The sequence below is a fragment of the Schistocerca cancellata genome, chromosome 5 (assembly GCF_023864275.1).
Source record: "Schistocerca cancellata isolate TAMUIC-IGC-003103 chromosome 5, iqSchCanc2.1, whole genome shotgun sequence".
Lineage (NCBI taxonomy): Eukaryota > Metazoa > Arthropoda > Insecta > Orthoptera > Acrididae > Schistocerca > Schistocerca cancellata.
Genome location: NC_064630.1, coordinates 1,703,640 through 1,729,876, shown reverse-complemented (window position 1 = coordinate 1,729,876; position 26,237 = coordinate 1,703,640). Strand labels below are relative to the sequence as shown.

Sequence of the window (26,237 nt, the reverse complement as noted above, 5' to 3'; positions counted from 1 at the left end):
AGTGGAATGGCAACGGCCTAGTCATCACTGAAGCTCAGTGTGACTCATACGCTGATTTGATGGCTCTTGATATTACAATACACTTAGCCCCTGATAGAGAAGATTGTGAACGTGCTTTATAACATTAAAATCCTTCTCACACAGAGGTTTTGAACATTTCCCAGTCTTTTGAAGTACACTATGTGATCAAAAGTATCTGGACACCCCCAAAAACATACGTTTTTCATATTAGGTGCATTGTGCTGCCACCTACTGCCAGATATTCCATATCAGCGACATCAGTAGTGATTAGATACCATGAGAGAGCAGAATGGGGTGCTCCACGGAACTCAGGGACTTCGAACATGGTTAGGTGATTGGGTGTCATATGTCTGTACATGAGACTTCCACACTCCTAAACATCCCTAGGTCCACTGTTTCCGATATGGTAGCAAAGTGGAAACATGAAGGGACATGTACAGCACAAAAGTGTACAGGCCTACCTCGTCTGTCGACTGACAGAGACTACTCAAAGTTGAAGAGGGTCGTAATGTATAATAGGCACACATCTATCCAGACCATCACACAGGAATTCCAAACTGCATCAGGATTCACTACAAGTATTATGACAGTGAGGAAACTTGGATTTCACGGTCAAGCGGCTGGTCATAAGCCACACATCACGGCAGTAAATGCCAAACGAAGCCTCGCTTAGTGTAAGGAGCATAAATATTGGACAACTAAACAGTTGAAAAACATTGTGTGGAGACGAATCATGGTACACAATGTAGCGATCCGATGGAAACATCACCTGCCAGTGTGCTTACTACTATTTAAGAGCAATTTGAGGATGGCAACAGCATCTTTCAACACGATCGAGCACCTGTTCATAATGCACGGCCTGTGGCGGAGTGGTTACATGACAATAACATCCCTGTAATGGACTGGCCTGCACAGAGTCCTGACCTGAATCCTCATCATCTTAATGTGGCTGTTAGGTGCATTATCATGGGGCTGGAGAGGGTGCTAATAGCAGAGGGCATGGGTCTCTCAGCAGATCGGGTTTCACTAGGCATGGCCTGCACCTAAATAGGTATGGGAAGGGGAGGCTGGCAAAGCTTATAGGTGACAGTGCAGTGGGTGGTGGTGGAATCACTCGTGGAGGGCTCACCCTCAGAGGAGAAGGAATTAGTACATTTTATCATAATATAAGAGGTATTAGAGATAAAGTTAGTGAACTGCTTAAAGATGCTGACTCTGAAATTATTGGTATATCGAAGCACCACTTAAATAATTTGACAATTCAGAGGCTTACTTTACCAGGATACAGATTAGCTGGCTGGAGTTCCTTGCGGGATGGGAGAGTTGCTATGTACGTAAAAAACAGTATTCCATTTGAGTCCATAGATGTATCGTGACACTACATTGAACAGATATTTGAATGGTGTACAGGGGCAGTTGAGTTCAGTGAAACTAAACTTCTAATTGTTATTGTTTATAGGTCCCCTAACTCTGACTTCAAAGCATTTTTGTTCAAGGTAGAGAGGGTTCTTGATTCACTTTGTAGGAAGTACCAGAAATTAGTTATATGTGGTGACTTCAATATAAAATTTTTTATATGATGTTGCAAGAAAAAGGATGTTTGTAGATCTCCTAAATTCATATAATCTGATGCAGACTGTGTGTTTTCCAACTAGGATGCAGGGGAACAGTAGCACAGCCATAGACAATGTTTTTATTAATTCTTCATTACTGGATGGGCATTCTGTTACTAAAAGGGTGAATGGCCTTTCAGACCAAGATGCACAAATTTTAACACTAAAAGTCTTTTGTACTCACACACGTCACATATAATTACATACTATGTAGGAAAGTTAATCCAACAGCAACAGACAGTTTTTTAAACCTCGGCAAGGAACAAGGGTGGCAGGATGCTTATAGTGCCAGTACCACAGATGATAAATGTAACGCCTTCCTTAACACATTTCTCATGCTCTTTGAGAGTTGCTTTCCATTAGAAGGTTGTAAAAGGGGTACTAGCAGTAATAGGCAGATTGGGTGGCTGACTAGTGGGATAAGGATATCATGTAGAACAAAGTGGGAATTATAAAAATGTTGGAAGTAGTCACAATCAAGATACAGTAGCCCATTACAAACAGTATTGTAAGGTGTTTAAAAATGTTATCAGTAAGGCAAAGAGTGTATGGTATGCAAATAGAATATCTTAGTCACAGGATAAAATTAAAACCATATGTTCAGTTGTGAAGGAAGTGTCTGGTCAGCAGCACAAGGTAGATGATATAAAGTCAGTTTGTAATAAAAATATTTGTTACTGATAAATCAGATATATGTAAAGTATTTAACAATTATTTTCTGAGCAGTGCTGGTGAATTAAATAAAAAATTTAGTTTCTACAGGGAATCGTATAACTTTCTTGGCAAATTACTTTCTGAGATTGATGTCTGAAATGCTCCTCTGTGATACAGACAAGGGGGGCAGGAGTCAATAATTAAATCACTGGAGACCACGGACTCTCATGGATATGATGGAGGGCCTAGCAGAATATTAAAGTACTGTGGTGCACATGTTATTTAGTCTTATTTGTAATTTTTCCTTTAGGAATGGTCAGTTTGCTGAAAGATTAAAGTACTCAGTAATAAAGACGCTTTATAAAAATGGAGGAAGGGATAATGTAGACAATTTTAGACCTATTTCTATGCCATCAGTGTTTAGTCAAGTTACTGAAAAGGCTATGTATGTAACAATAATATATCATTTTATATCACACGATTTGCTATCAAATGTACAGTTTGGTTTTAGAAGTCGTTTAACAACTGAAAATGCAGTATTCTCTTTTCTCTGTGAGGTACTGGATGGATTAAACAAAAGGTTTTGAATGCTAGGCATATTTTTTGATTTAACTAAGGTATTTGACTGTGTTGATCACAAAATATTGCTCCAGAAGTTGGATCATTGTGGAATACAAGGAGTAGCTCACAATTGGTTCACCTCTTACTTTAGCAGCAGACAGCAAATGGCCATTATTCACAATGTTGAGAACGGCTGTGATGTGGGGTCTGAGTGGGGTACAGTCAAGTAGGGGGGTGCCCCAGGGATCAGTGTTGGGGCCACTCCTGTTCCTTATTTATACAGGGTGTTACAAAAAAGTACGGCCAAACTTTCAGGAAACATTCCTCACACACAAAGAAAGAAAATATGTTATGTGGACATGTGTCCGGAAACACTTACTTTCCATGTTACAGCTCATTTTAATACTTCTCTTCAAATCACATTAATCATGGAATGGAAACACACAGCAACAGAATGTACCAGCGTGACTTCAAACACTTCGTTACAGGAAATGTTCAAAATGTCCTCCGTTAGCGAGGATACATGCATCCACCCTGCGTCGCATGGAATCCCTGATGAGCTGATGCAGCCCTGGAGAATGGCATATTGTATCACAGCCGTCCACAATACGAGCACGAAGAGTCTCTACATTTGGTACCGGAGCTGCGTAGACACGAGCTTTCAAATGCCCCCCATAAATGAAAGTCAAGAGGGTTGAGGTCAGGAGAACGTGGAGGCCATGGAATTGGTCCGCCTCTACCAATCCATCAGTCACCGAATCTGTTGTTGAGAAGCGCACGAACACTTCGACTGAAATGTGCAGGAGCTCCATCGTGCATGAACCCCATGTTGTGTCGTACTTGTAAAGGCACATGTTCGAGCAGCACAGGTAGAGTATCCCATATGAAATCATGGCGGTGAATCGAGGAAGTACAGTATATACTGACAAAACTAAAATGAGCTCTAACATGGAAATTAAGCATTTCCGGACACATGTCCACATAACATCTTTTCTTTATTTGTGTGTGAGGAATGTTTCCTGAAAGTTTGGCTGTACCTTTTTGTAACACCCTGTATAAATGATATGCCCTCTAGTATTACGGGTAACTGTAAAATAGTTCTGTTTGCTGATGACACTAGCTAGGTAGTAAGGGATGTTGTGCGCAACATTGGCTCGGTTTTAAATAGGGCAGTTCATGACGCAAGTTCATGGCTTGTAGAAAATAAACCAACCCTAAATCACAGTAAGACTCATTTTTTACAGTTCCTAACACACAATTCAACTAAACCTGATGTTTTAATTTCACAGAATAGGCATATGATTAGTGAAACTGAACAGTTCCAATTTGTAGATGTTCAGGTAGATATTAAACTGTCATGGAAAGCCCACATTCAGGATCTTGTTCAAAGACTTAATGCTGCCATTTTTACTATTCAAACGGTATCTGAAGTGAGTGATTGTTTGACATGATCTACTATCCTTATTTTCATTCACTTATGTCCTATGGTATTATATTTTAAGTTAACTCTTCCCATTCTAAAAGGATATTTTTGGCTCAGAAACGGGCAGTTTGGAACATAAGTGGTGTAAGTTCACGAACCACTTGTCGACCCCTGTTCATGAGTCTGGGTATTTTGACATTGGCCTCTCAATATATATATTCCTTACAGTCATTTCATGTTAACAATATTAGCTTATTCCCAAGAATATGCAGCTTTCACTCAGTTAATATTCGGCAGAAATCAAACCTGCACTTGGATCGGACTTCCCTAACTCTTTTAGAAAGGTGTCCAGCATACTACTGCATCCATTTTCAATAAACTACAACTTGAATTAAAAAATAGTAGTAGTAATTCACACACTTTCAAATCAGAACTGAAGAGTTTTCTCATGGGTCGCTCCTTCTATTCTGTCGATGGGTTCCTTGAAAAATTAAGCTGATTCGTGTTGTATTGTTGATTGCATTTACTTAAAGTTATGGATTGACTTTTTTCGGTTTCATAAACAATTTATTTTTATCCATTATTACTTTTATGTTGTAATTTCACGTACTGCCATGTTCCATGACCTTGGAGATTTGCTTTTCAATTTGGTCCTATGGAAATTGATGTGTAAATAAAAAATAAATAAATAAAAATAGAACACCTCTGGGATGTTTCGGAACACCGACTTTGAGCCAGGCCTCACTGACCGACATCGATTCCTCTCCTCAGAGCAGCACTCCATGAAGAATGGGCTGCCATTCCCCAAGAAACCTTCAAGCACCTGACTGAATGTATGCCTGCGAGAGTGGAAGCTGTCATCAAGGCTAAGGGTGGGCCAACACCACACTGAATTCCAACATTACCGATGGAGGATGCCATGAACTTTTAAGTCATTTTCAGCTAGGCGTCCGGATACTTTTGATCCCATAGTGTATCTATGGAAGCAGGAAAACAGATAGAAGCTTGATGTGAAGTAGCCACTCTTGCTTCTCCTCCTCGGCCACTGTCGGTTAGTTTAAAGGGCGAAGATGACATCACAAGCGTGCAATCGTAGCCTTCGCGACACACGGGGCAGCAACATGCTAACCGCAACAGCAGACATCATCACAACACTGGCCCTGTGCTCCTCTCTCATCATGCCCGTATTGTTTTGCTCAACACAAGCACGCCGCATGCCCAAACTATTGGGCAATGTGCAACTGTTTTAGAAAAAACATGTACACTGCATCTGTGTGCAACTATCAACCCCCTTCATCAGACATGAACATGGATGTGAACAGTGTTTCCCAAGTGATTGTAGCCCTAAAAGAACTTTATATTGAGGTACTTGTTATGGACAAGATGTAAAAAATGCAATTAGACACATGTGTGGCAATGACTATGTTAAATTCTAAGACATTTGTGTATCTGGGGTCACCAACATTATCCCATCTCTCGTTGGTTGGTGAGTCAAACCAAACACCAAATACCCATATTGGACAGTTTTCTACCCCAGCAGTGTATAAAGCAGTTGTTTGGCATTTTGGCCTTTCTATTGGTGGATGATGCCAACATTGATACCTTACTTGGGTTACACGTCTTCAGAAAATTTGTGGATTCTCTATTTCTGTCAAAGTGCATCTGGTATCGGATCAAGTTCTGTGTCAACAACTGGATGTGCTCTGCTCGGAATTTTCCTTCCTGCTTTTGGAAGCTTAGTGTGCGCTGTCACTTTCAAGGCTCACATCACAATGAAACCAGTGGTGACCCCATCTCTTACATGGATGCCCAATCCATATAGCTTTATGGGAGCAAGTAAAATCAAAATTCAAACAACTTATGTCCTTGGTTGTTGTCATGTCTATCTCCTCTAGTGAATGATCTACTCCATTGGTAACTGTTGTAAAAATTAACAGCAACCCAATCCAGCATTTTATGAGGATGAACTGTTGTGTTTCCATGTGGATGTCAAAGCCCAAAACACTGTGGGTAGTTTTCCTGTTACCAGTTTTCGGATTTTGAAAACTGTCGCAGCTGATCCTGTCTTATGCCACGTTGTTCAATTTGTCCGTCGCAACTGGCTGCATAAACCACCAGGTCGGGCATCATCAGATCTCTTGCACATTTATTATATGCTCCCTGCCACTGCCGCTCCATTCCTGAAGGTGTGTTACTGTCCACTAATGAAGAATCGATGCCAAGTGTTGTGATCCCGTCTGCACTGTGGCACGTCGTCATGTGACTTCTCCACCTGGACCGATGGAGTGTTTCTCATACAAAATTGCTGGCCCGTGACCACATGTTTTGGTCAAGAATTGGAAATGTTATCACATATCCCATGTCAGCCTGTGCGATATGTGCCACCAATTTAGCAGCAGCATGGGCCTCTCTCCCCAATGAAGCTCCAGCGGCCCTGGCACTATATTTGTGCTGATTTTGCAGGCCCCTTCCTTAACTCCTTTTGGCTTGTAGTAGTTGACATTTTCTCAAAATTTCCTCACGTGTTTCACTGCCCGTTCGCATACACAGTAGCTATGGTCACAGCTCTCACAAAGATTTTTTTGCTTGGAAGGATTGCCATATACCCCTGTGACAAACAAGGCAACTTATGCCACCTCGTCCTCCTCCACCCCCCAAACCATCCATTTCATACACAGTCTAATGGTGGGGCAGAGCAGATGGTCTGTACTTTCAAAACTAAGATGAAAAAATATATCATGCAGTCTCCTCCCACGGAAGCCCTTAACAAGTTCTTGAGCTCTTCTAGGTTCACTCCAGTTGGCAGCCGTAGCCCGGCCAGCCACCAGTGCTCACCTTGCTGGCTCCCGCAGCACGGGGCAAGCACCTCCGGCTCCTGCGCCACCTCTGTGCTAGGTGTGACCATCACCGGGCGGAGTAACTGGCACGGTGCCACCTCCATCTCCACGGCACATCACCACCACTGCCTCTCCCGTCTTTCTGCCCTCTCTGTTGTCGAGTGCCTGCACGGAGGTGGACACGGATCTGGTGCCTCCGTCACCAATGCTCCTTTACGGTCTCTTGTGGAGGAGTGGGTGCTGTTGGTGTCTGTCACACCATTTCAGACTGTTCTCGTGTGATGACACAGACTTCTTTTCTCCACAGGGAAGGAATGCTGCAACCCTATACAGTGAGCGCGAGCAATTAAACAGTGCGTGTCTCCACAGCTGGCCACAGTGCCTTACTGTGTGTGTGTGTGTGTGTGTGTGTGTGTGTGTGTGTGTGTGTGTGTGTGTGTGTGTAGTGACTATTGTGTCATTCAGTGCCTTAGTATATTCCTTCATGTGGAAGCAGAATAAAAGCTGGTTGGTGGGAATTCTGATATTGTGTTGTTGCAATGTTACAATGGCAACGACTGCATTTACCAACAATTCTAGTTTCTTGCAGGCATATATGCTGCAGTTCTCCACAGTAAAAAATTCAAATGTTTTTTATTGGGCACTGTTGGACTATTTAGCTTCCAACTTCAAAGTGTCTCTAAGGCATCTTTGAATACTATTTACCTTCTAGAATAATAAAAACACACTTTTAACTTATAAACTAAAAAAAAATTCTACTTTCTGAACATTCTGGAGACTGACAAGCACGACAGACACATTTCGTACTGAAAAATTTCCTGTTTTATTGCTGGCTCCAAACATATTTTCCTGGAGTGTACAAAGCGGTCAGGAACAGTCTGAAAACCTCGTAACGGTGTTACAGGGTAAGTTTTGCTGAGAAATAATTGTTAAGAGAAAATTCAATAGACTGCACAATGTCCAAGTTAATTAGCTCTGAAGTTGACCAATCAGGTCATTGTGTGTGCAAATTCAACCAGCCCGCTAGACATAATTAGTGTCAGTTGTTCTCAAAGTGTACATGTTACTGCACGAGACTGCTTAGCCTTTGGTTTGGGATTGATCCTTACTAATGCCCCACATCCAATTTTTGTATCACTCGCTTGTTGAGTTTTAGGAAACTAAATGAAAAACATATTTGATGACATCACCTCTGGTGGGTCACTTGAATTTGTGCGCACAATGGCCTGACTGGCAAACTTCAGTGCTAATTAAATCAGAAATGGTGTATGTGTTGAGTTTTTTCTCTCACATTTATTTCTCAGCACAACATACCATGCAACACCCTTACAACTTTTCAGACTGTTTCTGAACACCCTGTATATTTGCGATGTTAGCTACTTACTCAATGGAACGTCAACCCGTGCACTATAGTACTGCTCTGCCATTAAAATCTGTTGAAGCATGTCTGCATCTTTTAAACAGTATGATTGGAAACCCTTGCAATTAGTACATGTACTAAAATTACAAAGATCAGAACATTCCCACAATATTTCTCTGGTATAAGTCAGTGGAACCGCAACCTCAAGTTTAGCTGGGAGTTCTTCCACAAGATTAGTCAGATCACACTGCCTGCACTTAATAACGCTCCCTATGAATTTTTTTAAGGATGTCACAACTGTCTTCTGTTCAAGTTATTACAGATTTCTAAAGGCAAGTACAGGAGCCAGGCAAACAGAATAATATTGGTTGCAGTACGACCTAACATTGTAAAACACTGAGTTATGAATTGATTTTCTCTGTTTGAAAATGCACAGGCCAAGAGAGAAGTGTCTGTTTCTGAGTTCCAAGACAATAAAGATAGGTTGGCTGGTTGGTTTGGGGGAGGGTACTAAACAGCAAGGTCATCCGTCCCATAGCATTAGATAAGGATGAGGAAGGAAGTCAGCTGAGCCCTTTCAAAGGAATCATCCCAGGATTTGTCTGAAAGGGAAATCATGGCAAACCTAAATCGTGATGGCTGGGCATGAGTTTGCACGGTCGTCTTCCTGAATGCGGTTCCAATGTGCTAACCACTGCGGCACCTCATTCGGTTGACAATTAAGATATTACTTTTATCAGATTTCATATGAAAGGCATATACAATATACTTGAAACAATCAAACTGAAAGACTCTATGCCGCCTCATCACACAAAATGTTCAACAAAAGAATCAACAGCAGTCCACAGAAACACATACAGAAGCAACTGCTTGCAAGAACTAAGATGCAACATTGGTAATGTTAAGAAGGAAAGAGTAAACTTCTAGAAGAAAATGAGAGGTATATAAAAAGCACGGTAAAAACATTAAGGCTCGAGAATGTAAAACATTTTTAAAAAATATACATGGTGGGCAAAATAAAAATGGCCCCATAAAATGTTTATAATAAGACTGACACAAAGTTGTCCCTTGTTAATGAACATCACAGAGGATGCTGCCATTGACGTTGATGCACTGCTTTGATCGCTTTACTAAACTGAGGTGCGCTTAGCAGCTCTACCCGAGACACAATAGTGACAGTGTTTTCAGTGTTTTGCTAGCTCTTGTAGAGTGTGGATTATTTGAGTACAGCTGACTTTTCAGTTAACCTCACACCCAACAATCACAGGGAGACCACATGATCAAGGTACCCAGGAGATTGCAGTGTTTCTGCTGAAAGTCCACTCTTTTCCAAACAACTCACGTGCTCGCGACAAGGTTGTCATCGTAATTTGTGCCATTGATTCGTCTAGCTGAAACTATCCGTACAGTTGTTCATCTTCTGTGAGTTGATCCACATATGGGTTAAATGTTTCTGAAGAGACAAGTTAGCATTCACAGTTTAAGATGTTCAAACTTTTTGGATGGTTGTGGTTTTTATTCATTACAGAGCCTGTTTTGTGTCACTTTTTCACCAAGATTTACATTGCAGACTTTGCTGGAGGTTTTGCCAAAACACTTCCCGTCTTAGACGCTCGCACAAACAGTTCTGCACACATTCGCACGAACGCTGTTTTTTGCGCATAACACTCAACAACAAACACATGGCATTTTATCACGACCATCATTTTGTGTCGTATTTAGCTGGTGACAAAACACAACTGTTCCTCTCACTAACTCACACATAATGATTCAGTGAAGTACTTGGTACAGAGCATACAGAGGACATGCATGCGCAGAGGTGTGACAACAACTGACTGGTGCATCGAAATCACAGTTTCCATCAGTTTCTGTGATGGGCAGTTTGCAAAGTCAGTCTTGTAGATATTTCCCAGGCCAAATGCATTTTGCCTGCCTCGCAAAACTAAAACAACTGGGGGTATGTTACATCACTGGGAGAAAGTAAGAGCTCTTTAGGTAAAAGATGCAAATCAAGATGGATAATGCACCAAAGTCAGAGCTATAGCAGGTAACTAATTATAATGAAGAAACTGGACTTGGGTGGTTTTAATCTACATATTTGTGAAATAGAGCTCTCACGAATCTGGTAATTAGTAGTTAACCAATAAGAGTGTAGTGACAAACAGTCAGCCATTCCATGACCAAACAATTTCCGAATAAAATTTTGTACGACCAAACAGCAGCAGAAACCCTATATATATATATATATATATATATGGGAAACATTCCACGTGGGAAAAATATATTTAAAAAGAAAGATGATGAGACTTACCCAACAAAAGCGCTGGCAGGTCGATAGACACACAAATAAACACAAACATACACACAAAACTCTAGCTTTCGCAACCAACGGTTGCCTCGTCAGGAAAGAGGGAAGGAGAAGGAAAGACAAAAGGATGGGTTTTAAGGGAGAGGGTAAGGAGTCATTCCAATCCCGGGAGCGGAAAGACTTACCTTAGGGGGAAAAAAGGACAGGTTTACACTCGCACACACACACATATCCATCCACACATACACAGACACAAGCAGACATTTGTAAAGGCAAAGAGTTTGGGCAGAGATGTCAGTCGGGACGGAAGTACAGAGGCAAAGATGATGTTGAAACACAGGTGAGGTATGAGCGGCGGCAGATTGAAATTAGCGGAGATTGAGGCCTGGTGGATAGCGAGAAGAGAGGATATGCTGAAGGGCAAGTTCCCATCTCCGGAGTTCTGACAGGTTGGTGTTAGTGGGGAGTATCCAGATAACCCGGACGAAGAACTCCAGAATTTCCTCTCCAACCCCAACTCCTTTGGTTCCATCAGATTCACCTGGTCCTACTCTAAATCCCATGCCACTTTCCTTGACGTTGACCTCCACCTGTCCAATGGCCAGCTTCACACGTCCGTCCACATCAAACCCACCAATAAGCAACAGTACCTCCATTATGACAGCTGCCACCCATTCCACATCAAACGGTCCCTTCCCTACAGCCTAGGTCTTCGTGGCAAACGAATCTGCTCCAGTCCGGAATCCTTGAACCATTACACCAACAACCTGAAAACAGCTTTTGCATCCCGTAACTACCCTCCCGACCTGGTACAGAAGCAAATAACCAGAGCCACTTCCTCATCTCCTCAAACCTGGAACCTTCCACAGAAGAACCCCAAAAGTGCCCCACTTGTGACAGGATACTTTCCGGGACTGGATCAGACTCTGAATGTGGCTCTCCAGCAGGGATACGACTTCCTCAAATCCTGCCCTGAAATGAGATCCATCCTTCATGAAATCCTCCCCACTCCACCAAGAGTGTCTTTCCGCCGTCCACCTAACCTTCGTAACCTCTTAGTTCATCCCTATGAAATCCCCAAACCACCTTCCCTACCCTCTGGCTCCTACCCCTGTAACCGCCCCCGGTGTAAAACCTGTCCCATGCACCCTCCCACCACCACCTATTCCAGTCCGGTAACCCGGAAGGTGTACACGATCAAAGGCAGAGCCACGTGTGAAAGCACCCACGTGATTTACCAACTGACCTGCCTACACTGTGAAGTGTTCTATGTGGGAATGACCAGCAACAAACTGTCCATTCGCATGAATGGACACAGGCAGACAGTGTTTGTTGGTAATGAGGATCACCCTGTGGCTAAACATGCCTTGGTGCACGGCCAGCACATCTTGGCACAGTGTTACATCGTCCGGGTTATCTGGATACTTCCCACTAACACCAACCTGTCAGAACTCCGGAGATGGGAACTTGCCCTTCAGCATATCCTCTCTTCTCGCTATCCACCAGGCCTCAATCTCCGCTAATTTCAATCTGCCGCCGCTCATACCTCACCTGTGTTTCAACATCATCTTTGCCTCTGTACTTCCGTCCCGACTGACATCTCTGCCCAAACTCTTTGCCTTTACAAATGTCTGCTTGTGTCTGTGTATGTGTGGATGGATATGTGTGTGTGTGCGAGTGTAAACCTGTCCTTTTTTCCCCCCTAAGGTAAGTCTTTCCGCTCCCGGGATTGGAATGACTCCTTACCCTCTCCCTTAAAACCCATCCTTTTGTCTTTCCTTCTCCTTCCCTCTTTCCTGACGAGGCAACCGTTGGTTGCGAAAGCTAGAGTTTTGTGTGTATGTTTGTGTTTATTTGTGTGTCTATCGACCTGCCAGCGCTTTTGTTGGGTAAGTCTCATCATCTTTCTTTTTATATATATATATATATATATATATATATAAAACCCTCCTCAGAAAATTATATGAGAACTGACTGTAGACTGTATAAACATAAGTACACAATAAGAGAGAGATTTGCAATAAGAGTGGGGTAACATCAGAACTATAATAGCAAAAACTGCTCAAGCAGTCACTAGTTGTAGAAATCAAAGGAAGAAGTCCAAGAAATTAAAATACATTAATATACTAGAACGATGATTCAGAGAGATTCCTTAAAAGAAAAAAGTTGTATATCACAAACTACTACAAAACCAGACAAGATAAGGTAAAGATGAATACAAAAATAACTAACAACAGGAGTGAAGCAAGTCTATGATGTAACAAAGCAGGTGTATTTTTTCCCATTATGTTTTTATTTTCCCCAAAATTTTTATTTTTTAAAATTTGATTTTGCAAATATTTTCTACAGCATTATTTATATGGTCTGTGCACAGTACCCAAAATCTTCACTATTAAATCACAGTTACCCAATTATCATTATTATTTCTTTCCTTTCTCAGATGTTATGTCTGGTTATTATTATTATGTCATTATTATTATTATTATTATTATTATTATTATTCACTGAACAATGGAAACTTCAGGTAGGAATATCAACAATATAGGAAAAGATAGATTGTTACTTACTGTAACGAACACACATTAAGTTGCAGCCAGGTACAACTAAAGCACATACATAAAGCTTTTGGGGGGGGGGGGGGGTGGGGAGAGAAGGGGAAGCGATTGTAGTGTATGGGTGGAGAGAGAGAGAGAGAGAGAGAGAGAGAGAGAGAGATGAACGCTGTCTGGTGGAATTTACAGAGACTAGGACTAGAGTGCCAACAGGGAGAGAGTCAGGATGATGTGGTGCACCACAACCTCCCTGCACCTCAACCTCCTGACACTCTCCCTGTTGGCACTCTAGTCTAGTCTCTGTAAATTCCACCAGACAGCGTTCATCTCTCTCTCTGCACCCATACACTACAACAATCTCCACCCCACCCCCCCCTCTCCAGATTACTGCTTGCATCCACTGTGATAGTTGCATTCTGGCCCGACATACTGGAGTTCGTTGTCATGTGTGCATGACGTGTGCTTGTGTTTATGAATGGTGTGTTTTTCTCTTTTGCTGATGAAGGCTGTGACTGAAAGCTTTATGTAAGTGTCTTTTAATTGTGCCTGTCTGCAACTTAACATGTCTTCTTTAAGATCGATCAGATTCTTCTGGTTAATCAGAACTCATAAGTGTAATTGGTTTACCTCAAAACCATGCTAATTACAAATACCAGTAACATTTAACTTTTTTATAATAATTCATATGTAAACATATACCCAATAACTAATGACCTGATAAAATGGATCAAAAATATATACAAATGAGTGAAGCAATTGTACAGCCAATGTCGAAGATATGGCAGTAACATTTGCACACCTTTAGTTTCAGATTAATTAGCATTCTTAACTAAAACATTGTTACTGAAGTAGGATCCCATATTTTGGCACGCTAGACAGCGTAATTCAATAGAAGTTATTGTTGTATCTAAAAGTTCACATTCAGAAGAAACTCTGTCCACTATTCAGTTAATTAGGAATGTAAATTTTTAATTGTCACTTAAAAACTCCAGCAAACAACAACAGAAACTTCAGTTTTAATTACTGTAATCCTATAAAAGAGAGACTGCTGGAAGCCATTTTAGTCAGTCTGTGGAAGGTCATAATATGAGCAAGATCTGTGCTCAAAATTACTGCACAATGTAGGCAGACAAGTTAGCATAAATCACGTTGGGCAGAGTTTTATGTAAATTCCATGTTAGAGAGTTTATAGAGTGACTATTTTTCAATTATTGACTGTGAACTCTCAATTTCATGAACTGAGTTATCTTGAACAATGCATTCTGCAATCTCTGACAATAGTATTGGACTGTGAACCACACTATTTCCAAATCATACTTACTGTACACATTGTCTATGTACCAAGTTGACTGTTATATTGCAAGGAAAGTGATTTGTAAAAATGTCTTAAGGATTTACTCACCACACGTAAATTATTGTGAATCAGTATGTCTATGCAAAGTTACTGCACTCGAACAATCATATTATGGGACATCATCAGAATATAGTATGTGACCAAACATTTATCTGCACATTAAATTATGATAATTGAGACTCAAGCTGGCCATAAACAGTTATTTAATGTCAAAATGCAACTGAAGTGTTTTCAACTGTAAACCTGGTTTGGAACACACAATATAAAATAGCCTGCCTATGACAGACTCGACAGGGGCACAGCTACCGGAGGCATATTAGCACATGTGAATTAGGGTAAAGTCACAGCAGGTCAGTTAGACAGTAGAAAACTCTATTCATAGAAGGCAAGAATTTTCACACAATGTAATGAAGTACTTTAATAAAGATAAAAAATAAGAATGTTTAAGTGATAAGTAAGTTACAATGGTTAGATTTCTATAAAAAGCTTCGGACAAAAGAGTACGAAGCAAATGGAAGAGGTGACAGAATTAGAGGATGTGCTACAAAAAGTGAAAAATGGGTAGACATCAGGATACAGCGACACACACACTGAATTGATGAAGTTTGTGTCTCCTCTTATGAAATCTATGTTACTTCTCTTCTTCAACAAACGCTGGACTATGAAGGAAATTCCAAACAGCTGGAAATTAGTCACAGTAACAAATATACTTAAGAAAGGGGAGAGGAAAATACTGCGACAATTATAGTATTTCATTACACAACCTTGGACCAAGATGTTTTTCAAGATAGTAACACGAAAACTCGCTGCAATTTTTGGGAATAGTTTATTAAAGGAGCAAACTGAGCTCAGAGGGGGCGGTTGCCATTCGGGCAACACACGTAATCAGAAAAATAATTGAAAAGCATGCACAATATAATAGAGAAACACATTTGCTACCTACTGACTATGTGGAAGCCTTTGGCAGTGTAAATAGGAGAACACTGCAGGGACTAGTAAACAGAAGAGAGACACCACACCACTTACTAACAGCAATCCAACAAATGCAATAAGGTTCTAAAATTGCCATTACCAGAAAAGAGAATGTTAAAGTAGCGACAAATTTAAGCTTACCACAGAGATGCAGCTCGTCTCCAATGCTTTCGATATCTACTGCACATTTACAATATGTGGAGACAATCGTTGAAAGACGTACGAGTTTTAAACCCATTACTCTATCCGGCAGAAGTATCCAACAGTCTTTAACGATTACCAGCTTCTTACAGCCGACAGCAAGGACAGCCTTCAAAAACCCATTCATAAATTAAATATTACTGGCAAGTGCTAAACTTAAAAATAAAAGTTATAGCTTTTAAGGGTCAAGACACAGTTCCAAGCAAAACTGCAATAAATGAATAGAAAATAGAGCAAGTGAATGAATCCAATGTCTTGGAAAATACCACGTCTTTGCAAATGAAAAAGACAGAGCAAAAAATTTGAAAGATTCAGTTGTATTAATGGAACCATATACAGAACACTGGATAAAAAGTGAGGAAAGAAACCACAGTGAAGGTCTACAAAACAATGGCAATACCACCTAAAGTTATGGCTGGAATACTTTGGCAATAATAGCTGGGTATCAACGAAAAATACTAGCCACAACAATGGAGTTTTTATGAAAATAACAGCTGGCTATTGTTTATCTGATTTGATATGGGACAATCAGACAAGAACTTGGGAGTTAAAAAGCATAAATGAACAGATCAGGGAGCAAAGAAATGACTGGAGAGATCAAGTCATAAGAATGAATGAAAATGGAATGTCTAAAATAGTAATGAATTCTCAACCAATAGGGAAAAGATCAATAGGTACTCCAAGAATAAGGTGGAGATATCTGATAGCAACAGAACACAGACAACAGAGGCACCAAACTAAAGAATATGACTGGCAAATGTCTAACACTGTGAGGAGGAGGAGGAGGAGGAGGAGGAGGAGGAAGAAGAAGAAGGAGACTATAAGCACAAGTCTTTACAAATAAAACAGAATGAGAAATTACATGTAAGTTAACATATTTTCAGCATCATGGTGTTTATACTTCAAACTTACTGACAAATTGAAACACTTGTTATTTGAGACTTGAAACTGGACAACTGACATTTTGCAGGAAAAGTACTATATACATAGCTGTCCTGGATAGAAATGGGAGCCAGTTTGAAACCAGTGTACACACTACCATAATGTGAAAAATTCATTATTTTATTTTTGCAAATAATTCTGTGGAATGCAAATAATGCTCATTCATTTCTCTTGCCTTTCAGATTATTTATAAGCAACACATTTCTGAAGGGTAAACTTCTGATTTGTGTGTATTATCTTTTAATAAATTAATTAATTAATTTTTATTAACTCTTCAGGCTTTCCCGGCGATCTAATGACATCTCGGGTTGTCGGGAGTTCTGCCGGATATCAGCGTCGTACTTGCACGATATTTCGGTCACGTAGCTCGTGACCTTCATCAGGTGCGACCTGAGACTGCTCCTCGAGTGGACCTGGTCCAGTATTTACGCCTATGGCCTTCCCCCTCCACCAACAGCTGCAGGCGCTTCCTCTGTGGTCCGCACCCATTCCCTGCAACCTGCTGGAGCGTTGCCGCTCCGTTTTTCGTCCGCTGTGGTTCTGGATGTTCCCTCTGCGGTCCGCGCCCACCAGTCCCACTTCTGGGTGTTCCATCTTCAGTCTGGTGCGCCTGGCAGTCCGTCAGGGGCCCGTTTTCCATCTCCATGTCTCTGGTCCAGAGGAGCAGTCTCAGGTCGCACCTGATGAAGGTCACGAGCTACGTGACCGAAATATCGTGCAAGTACGACGCTGATATCCGGCAGAACACCCGACAACCCAAATTGTCGATAAATTTTATTAGCTTAGAGCACAACAGAAGAAAGAGAATTTTTGTCTCTCATGCATCAACCAAAGTTTGTGATAATGTGCGTCCACTTTGACCAGTTACCTAACTGTGTGGTGTGACGCCACGGTGTGTGTGATGTTTTTTGAAATGGACCAAGTTTGTAGAGGGCATGTTTGAGTATGCCGTGGTGCTCTCTAGTGTGGGATGTTTATGTTTGTCAACCGAGTAAGATGTTAGTGATTTACTGAGCTCTTTTGAGTGCTGTTTGTGATAGTAGTATTCTGGCAATTTGCAAGTGAGTTACTTTCAAGTTGGCAGTTATGGGTAATAGATTCATTTTCATGTTTGGGGTTATTACTGCAGTGTATTGTTTATAGTTGGAGATTTACTTTTACGTTTCTTTTTCTTCTATTTTTTATTTATGGATATGATGATTGAGGAAAGTTGCCGCATCTCAGGCTACCGACCAGTATAACGTCGTGTTGTTGGCAAGACGCAAATGTAGGGTCTTCTATGTGGAGAGGTTCCTCATTTAAGAAGTTTAGGCTGGCCATTTGAGAGATTGAGTTTATGACATTGTTTTTGCTATCGCTAGATTCGTGTGTCAACTGACTTTGGTTGGTAAGTGTCTTTTTTATTGTTAAGGTGCATAATTGTGCATTTCTTGTACATAGAAATAGATGTTAATGCAGTTTTTATGAATTTTTAGGCTGTGTTGTTAGCTGTTGGTAATGATGTTCAACTGTGATTGGCAGGTATCAACAAGTTTGTTTTACATACTTTGGTAAGGTTGGAGTTTCGATATTAGTTATATGAGTAAGTTTTGGAGATTTGTCGAGTTGTGTGCGATTCTGTGGTATGGTAGACTTTGAGTGATAGGTATCATAGACTTCATTTGAGAATGGAAAATTGCTCAAGTCACACTAACACCCAAAAAGGGAAGTAGGAGTAATCCGTCGAATTACAGGCTCATATCATGAACGTCGATTTGCTGTACGGTTTTGGAACATATACTGTATTTGAACATTATGAAGTACCTTGAAGAGACACAGTCAGCAGGGATTCTGAAAACGCAGTTCTTGTGAAACACAGCTAGCTCTTTATACTCATGAAGTATTGAGTGAATCCAACAGGGGATGTCAAATTCATTCCATATTTTTGGATTTCCAGAAGGCTTTTGACACCGTTCCTCACAAGCATCTTCTAAGAAAGCTGTGTGCCTATGGAATATCGCCTCAGTTGTGTGACTGGATTTGTGATTTCCTGTCAGAAAGGTCACAGTTTGTAGTAATAGATGAAAAAACATAAGTGATATCTGACGTTCCCCAAGGAAGAGTTATAGGCCCTCTATTGTTCGTGATCTATATTAAAGATGTAGGAGACAATCTCAGTAGCTTTCTTAGATTGTTTGCAGATGATGCTGTCATTTACTGTCTTGTAAAGTCATCAGATGATCAAAAACGAATTGCAAAACTTATTTAGATAAAATACCTGTATGGTGCGAAAAGTGGCAATTGACCCTCAATAAAGAAAATGGTGAAATTATTCACATGAGTACTAAAAGAAATCCACTAAATTTCAATTAAGCAATAAGTCACACCAATATGAAGGCTGTAAATTCAACTAAATATTTAGGGATTACAATTACAAATATCCTAATTTGAATGATCACATAGATAATGTTGTGGGTACAGCAAATCAAAGACTGTGATTCATTGGAGGAACACTTAGAAGGTGCAACACGTCTGCTAAAGAGACTGCTTACACCACGCTTGTTTGCCCTATTCTGTAGTATTGGTGTGTGCTGTGGGATCAGCGTCTAGTAGGACTGACGGATGACATCGAAAAAGTAAAAAGAAGGGCAGCTGGTTTTGTATTATCGCGAAATAGGGGAGATAGTGCCATAGACATGATACGTGAATTGGAGTGGTAATCATTAAAACAAGGACGTTTTTTGTTGTGACGGGAACTTCTCATGAAATTTCAATCACCAGTTTTCTCCTCCGACTGCGAAAACATTCTGCTGGGACTCACCTACATAGGGAGAAATGATCATCACGATAAAATAAGAGAAATCAGGGAACGCAGAGAAAAATTTAAGTGCTCATTTCTCCTGTGCGCAATTCAAGAGTGGAACAGTAGAGAGACAGCTTGAAGGTGGTTCATTGAACCCTCTGCCAGGCACATTATTGTGAATAGCAGAGTAATCACATAGATGTAGATGAGCTACGTAGGTCAAGCGAAATTTCTGGTACTGTGTGATGGAGCTAAATACGGGTTCATGTACTTCATTGCACTAAACAAGTCAAATGAAATCTCCAATTTTATTGTGGATCTATGGACCCGGTTTATGAGTAGTCTGTTTGGCTAGCCTGTCAGCAAGTTCATTTCCCAGGATTCCAATATGTCCCACAGCCCATACGAAGACCACTGACCGTCCACATTGTTTATGTCCTCAAACAGACTCTTGGATGGCTATTACCAAAGGATGGGCAAGGACAGCACTGCAGCACTGGTCGAGAGGTTTTAAGGCACTCGAGGAGTCGCGACAAACGAGGAAGAGCTCGCCTGCGCAGGAACAGATATGCTCAAGATCGCAAGAGATGGCTACTAGCTCTGCAGTGAAAACACTACAGCTATTAGGTAAGGAGTGCAAGTGAGTATGTCCTGCATGAGCATAAGCAAACCCGACGTAGCCATTAACCATCAAGCCATCCATGTAAACTACCTCTGAACCCTGGGATGAGACAAGAGTAGAGAGAAACAGGCTGCGGAGGGCCGCAGAGTGAACCGAGTCTTTTGCAACCTGTGAGAGGTCTAGATGAAGCTGTGGTAGAGGTAAACGCCATGGTGGTGTATGTGAGTGGACCCAGAGGACAGGAAAAGACTAGAGCTCATTGAGAAGGGACTGGACAAGGAATAGAATTGTAATCCCCAATCTGGGCTGCCATTGCAGGAGACGGATTGCCGTGTTAGGGAAAAGGAGATGGTAATTTTGACAGTCGGGCACGCTGCGAATGTGTGCAGCAGTTATCGCCCGATCTGCAATGGAGGAACGCCAGCTTCCACGAGTAGGCTACTCACAGGGCTCATTTGGAACACTCCCTTTGCAAGTCAAACTCCACAGTGGTGTATAGGGGCCAGCACCTGCCATGCTGAGGGCAATGCTGAAGCATACGCCATGCTCCCGTAGTCTAAACTGGACTGTACAAGGGCTCTGTATAGCTGTAACAGTGTAGTGCGATTTGCACTCCAGTCGGTGTTACTCAGGCATCGAAGAATGTTAAGGTGCTGTCAGCACATTTGCTTAACCTGACGAAGATGGGGAAGTCGTGTTAAGCGGACATCAAAAACCAATCCTAAAAAGCATTAAGAGTCTACCACATTAACAAGATGATCATCAAGATAAAGTTGAGAACTGTACAACGGTGACAGAAGTGTATGATGCAAGTCTTGGAGGCTGAAAACTGTAAGCTGTGGGTGAGGGCCCACGATCGCACTTTCCGCGGGGCTCCCTGTGTCGACGTTCAGCCCCACCAATAGATGAGCAAAATGAAATACAAAAGTTGTCAGCATATAAGAAGGGCGATAATGAGGACCCCAGAGTTGCTGTGAGACCACTAAAGAGAGTGGGACGCTCAGTACAGAGCCCTGCAGTATCCTATTCTCTTGAATACAGGAGGAAGTGTGTAAAGCACCAACTCTAACTCTGAAGGTGAGGAGCGACAAAAGGTTGTGTATAAAATTCAGGAGCGGGCCCCAGTTGGATAAATCAACAGTTCCTGGTTCCTCAAGTTGCCCCTGGCGGAAGACAGTGCCTTGGTGGTTGCTGGAAATCACTGCAGCCATTAGGGATTGTAGGCGGGAACATATATCATAATTGACAAAAGGATTTCAAAAACAGTTACAGACTTCCAGTCCCCAAAAGTAAGTATGCATGTCTCAGTCAATAACAGCAGTGGAGACAATCGCCAAAAGTTTGAGCCTTCAATGAAGAATTTGAGCTGATAACATCTGCTATCCCTGACAGACCTGCTAATATACTATTAGGGGACATCAATGCATTGGTGGGTCAGGAAAGAAAAAAACAGTGAGAGGACATGTAAGTCACAGAAGGTCCACTAACTGCTGCACAACTTAACATTATTTATAAAACTTCCTGGCAGATTAAAACTGTGTGCCGGACGGAGACTCGAACTCGGGACCTTTGCCTTTCACGGACGGCAAGTGCTCTACCAACTGAGCAAACCAAGCACGACTCACGCCGGCCAGTAAGTTTCATATCAGCACACACTCTGCAGCAGAGTGAAAAATCTCATTCTGGATTATTTATAAATATTATATTTTGACATTGTGTTTTTTTTTGCATCTGTATTTTTTTACATACAAAACATTCTGTTAGCAAAGTTCTCTGCTGGATAATGTTCTTTGACCAAAACTAGTCACATGATAAAGAATAAATTAAACATCAATCTATAGTTTTAAATTACACCATTTCTACAATTTATCAAACAAATAAAAATCGATCAACAAAAAATATTTTGAGGTCATGAATGTTAAGAAAGAAACCAATGTAGAAACCCAGGGAAATACGGACGCGTCTGATCCCGCCCGTCTGCTTTGACCCATGACGTCACAAATATGGCGGAAACAAAAACAAACACACACACTTTCCACAAGAAGCCTAATGACACTAACGGGACAAGCGCGGGAAATGGGGTGTTTTGGGCAGGGGGGGGGGGGGGGGGGGGCAAACTAAATATAAATAAACCCCTGCAACCCATAGAAGATAACGATGCTTCAGTAGCTGATTAGTGTTTGTCTTTTTAAAAAAAAAAAATCTCACAGGATAGAACGAACAGATCAGAAAGATAAATATAATAAACTAAAACAGAAATTGGAGGAAACAGATAATTAAAATAAGTAATAAGCGTTTTTAAATTAAAAAAATCTCACGAGATAGAACGAACAGATCAGAAAAGTAAATAAAATAAGATAAAACAGCACTGGAGACAGCCACACTCAAACCAAACTCTGCGCCGTCATGACGTCACACACGACAACACCCTTACGTCACGGGTCAAAGCCGACACGTGGGATCGGACGCTTCTGTCGACCCAAACCCAGCACTATTTAACAACTTTCAATGTAAATTCCACCCCTAACACTACAAAGTAATGTCAGAAGAATAGTTTTTTTTTTAATTTTATGTGGAGAGATTGAAATAGAAGTGCAACAAATACTTTGTTGATTCACTAATACTGAAATCACCAACTGGATTCACATGAGCATACGCAAAAACAGCTACACTTAGAAAGCATAGTACAAAGATGTGGGGGGGGGGAATGTACTCTGCGAACATGTAGCCTGCCTCCGGGAAAGGGGATAAACAACTCCAAAGAGCATAAGAGTCAAGAATGAATAGCATGAAAAACAAATGATTCAATAGAACAGAATCTACAAAGGAACAAAATGAGACTAAAATTTAAGCACAACCTTTCAAAACATGAACCAATTACATTTTGCTTGAAAGGGGACTGAAAACTTGCAACAAGCAGTAGAGAAATCTCCCCACTGTTGGCTAAATACTTAGTACAACTGTTGATCTACTGTGAATCACAAATTACGCTTTCTATGGAATACACACAATGTAAATTGCATTCAATAACAGTAGATACAGGTCTGATTCAACAAACTGATTATGAAGTTCAATGACAAATGAACTTCTAGAGAGGGTTCACAATGAAGATTGGTCTCATGTCTATGAAAATCGAAGTCTGAATACAAAATTCAAAATATTTCTACAAGAACTGATAAAGCACTTTGATACAGCCTTTCTTCTAAAAACAGTAAATACAGAAAGAATAAAAGAGACAATGGCTGGATTACTAAGGGGATTAGAATTTCTTGCCAGAAAAAGAACTGCACCAAATCTGCAAGGAAAATAATGTCACAGCAGATATGCACGCCCACTACAAAACTAACACAAAAATTTTGCAAAAGGTTATAATACAGACAAAAAGAATGCAGAATGACTGACAGGCATATAAAAATTCTACAAGTAAAGTAAAAGCAATGTGGGACATCATAAATACGGAAACAGGCAAGAAACTGTCTTGTTACACAAAGAAATAAAGTAATTACTGAATCGAGCAAAATAGCACATCTATTCAACAGCTACTTCACTGGAATAGCTGAAAATTTACTGAGAACTAATTTTGTTGGAAATCAGAAGCCAGCAGAAAATCAGATCAACAGCTGTAAATTATCAGTGTTTGTGGATCTGTAAGCAAGGAGCAAGCAGTCCGGGCTGTTACATAACTAAAATCAACATAATCAGCAGGAGTTGACAGCATGCCCAGCCAAATCTTACAACTGTCTGTCCAATACATTATTGAGTCCCCTCACTCATGCATGTAACTGCTCATTTGAAACGGGCATCTTCCCTCATCAGCTAAAAACATCCAAAGTTATTAAAATATTCAAAGCTGGTGACAAAGATAAAGTGATAAACCATTGCCCCTTGCATTAACATCCTGTTTCCAAAAATGCTGGAAAGAAAGTATAATAAGTTAATAACTTTTATAATCAAAAATGGAGTATTAGCCTGTTCCCAACATGGTTTCAAAGTAAGAAATCAACTGAGATGGTGAATGCATAACCACTGTTATAAAAGCCATTGATTAAAAACAGCAAATAGCAGGTATAGTTTTAGACAATTACTGCTTTCAACATGGTAAAAGACAGAACACTTCTAAATAGATTTGAATACTTTTGCATTAGGGGATTAGCAAAGGAATGGAATCGTCTATTTACAACTGTCATAGCAAAAAACTGCATTGCTGTTTGAGTATGTTATATCGCAAAATTAGAGAAGGGAATTCAGTCTTACCCAATAAAAAACTCTATGGCAAATCTCTCTCCCCACCCCAATCAATTCCGGTGAAAGAAGGAGCTGTTTATTATAACCTTTCGGCATGAATAACAAGCCAGTAATTATACCATGAAACATGAAACCGATACAGCTTTCCCCTCTTATCACAGTCCACGCAAACAAAAATACGAATCTCTATTTCAACTCAAGATATATTAATAACGAAATACAATCATTTTTTAAGCTCGTGATAATTATATTATGAAACCCTCCTCTAGGTCCTAATACACTGGCGTAAGTAGCTACAAGTAACTAATGATAATTACAGTATTATCATCCATCTCTCACTTGCAATCTGCAGATATAACACGTAAAATAAAACTCGTGTCACAAAATTGTTTTAACCCTTTGTTTTCCCTCTCATTGATGACCCTGAAATTTAAAAACAAAACAATGCAATACCAAAAAGGTTCAAATCAGAAACCTTCATTTATTCCTTTTCCTCTTGTCCATAACTTCCATTCCCTGACAATTACATGTTTTGCAACACTACACAGACTCCGCTGTCACTTGCTATTCGCCAGCTGTCAACCCAAAGATATTGCTTGCAGATCGATGGCCTCGTTCATCGTCCTTTTAAATTCCGTGTCGCATACAAAACATTTAAAATATAATAACAACAATAAAAGCGGATTTTTATACTTCGTTAAAGGTCAGTTCACATGTTATCTCCCACGGCATCAAAACATTCCACAGTGCATTTCAAATTGTGGCCATCTACATCTGCATCTATACTCTGCACAAAAGGGGGTGACGGTGAACTATGCTGTCACAAAAATCTTTGGTCATTTGTCAAATGACTGATAGCCAACCAATATTTAAAAACAAATTTAAAAAAAATTCTGAATGACAATTCCTTCTACTCAACAGATGAATCTTAAGACATAAAGTAGTAACTATAAAAAAAAGTCTAATCAAAACTTAGGTTAAACTGACATGTTCCACATCATTACAGAATGTCACAATCATGATTTATGGAAAATGTAATAATGTAATGTAAACCACCATGAGGTGTACGGCAGAGCATACGTCCAATTGTACCTGTTATTAAGTTTTCTTCCTGTTCCATTCGCGTGTGGAGCGCGGGTAGAATGATTGTTTGAGTGCTTTGTGTGTGCAGTAATTATTCTAATCTTATCCTCACGGACCCCTGTGTGAACGATACGTAGAGTAATCATATAAAACCAGTTCTCGAAACTTTGTTAACAGACTTTCTAGGGACAGTTTACGTCTATCGTCAAGGGTCTGCCATCTCAATTCCTTCAATATCTCTGTGACACTCTCTCATGGATTAAACAAACCTGTGACAATTCATTCTGCCCTTCTCTGTATACGCTCAATATCCCCTGTTAGTCCTGTCGCGTAGGGCTCCCAACACTTGAGCAGTCTACATCTACGTGATTACTCGGATATTCACAATAAAGTGCCTGGCAGAGGGTTCAATGAACCATCTTCAAGCTGTCTCTCGAACGGCGTGCGGGAAAAACTGGCACTTAAATTTTTCTGTGCGAGCCCTGATTTCTGTTATTTTATAGTGATGATCATTTCTCCTGTTGTAGGAGGGTGTCAACAGTACATTTTTGCAATCGGAGGAGAAAACTGGTGATTGAAATTTCATGAGAAGATCCCGTCGCAACGAAAAACGCCTTTGCGATTGCAGTCTTTCTCAGCGTATTCCAATGATGAATTTTTCTCGGGTTATCAGCCGATTGGTGGCGTCATCTTGTCGCAACGTTTAG

General features: G+C 40.6%; 1 protein-coding gene across 5 annotated transcripts in view; it reads right to left on the bottom strand.

The window, feature by feature from the left end:
* Nucleotides 1-25,164, bottom strand: part of LOC126188113 (uncharacterized) — a 77,419-nt gene extending 52,255 nt beyond the window's left edge. For 2 of the 5 annotated variants that reach the window (XM_049929580.1, XM_049929582.1), the window contains exon 1: nt 24,923-25,085. The gene's annotated coding sequence lies outside the window, so the exon portion shown is untranslated. Of the gene's footprint in view, nt 1-24,922; nt 25,088-25,140 lie in introns of those variants that run through there. The other 3 variants (XM_049929581.1, XM_049929584.1, XM_049929583.1) reach the window with 3 other exon arrangements.
* Nucleotides 25,165-26,237: the final 1,073 nt, after the last annotated feature.